We start from the raw sequence: 775 nt of genomic DNA, 5'->3' as shown, positions 1-775 counted from the left end.
TGCAACACTTTCCAATGGAAACCATGAATGAGCAGTTATCCCATTATGCAAATGCAAGGTGGGCAATGGAAGAAAGAAAAAGTAAAGAGAGAAAAAAGCAAAGGCATTGTGATAAGGTACACGTGAAGTTGAGCACTAAAAATGTTAATGCTTGTTTTCAACCTTTTTCCCTCTCAACAGAAAAGAAGAAAAAGGAAACGGTCTATTTTTTGTCTGAAAGCAATGGAAGATCAAACGGTGCCAATAAATATTTGGAATCTTGCTGGAATAGTCACGGGACAGAAAATAATACACTCTTGCTATTTCAACCTTTTAAAAATAGTTCTCAAATGTTTATCATATTATAGGTTTAAGCCTTGATTTGGTATTTAATTTAGGCTAAATATACAGATATATTAGGAGATATAAATACGTTTAAGAAAGAAGATAGTTTCAGAAATAAGTAAAATATTTCTGTCTAAAAGTAAAATTTAGTTGTTTATGGAAGTTACTGAGTTAAAATTATGCATGCATTAGGTTAGAGAACTCATATTATAATATTTGGATACGAAAATAGAAAATAACAAGAATACGAAAAAAGACACAATTTTTTATATCTTATTTATGCATATTTGTACAATTTCTTCCGTAAAACTTACTAAAACGCATCCTATTAACAAACAATAAGAATTAAGATATTAAAAGATGATTGAATTTAATTTCTATGTCCTGTTAGTATAAAAGAATTTTAGTGTACTATTAGGTTAGTAAAATTTGAAATTTATTATTTTAAAAA

This window comes from Arachis ipaensis, chromosome B04 (assembly GCF_000816755.2).
Source record: "Arachis ipaensis cultivar K30076 chromosome B04, Araip1.1, whole genome shotgun sequence".
In the NCBI taxonomy this organism is placed as follows: domain Eukaryota; kingdom Viridiplantae; phylum Streptophyta; class Magnoliopsida; order Fabales; family Fabaceae; genus Arachis; species Arachis ipaensis.
Note: the sequence above shows the minus strand (reverse complement) of the source record.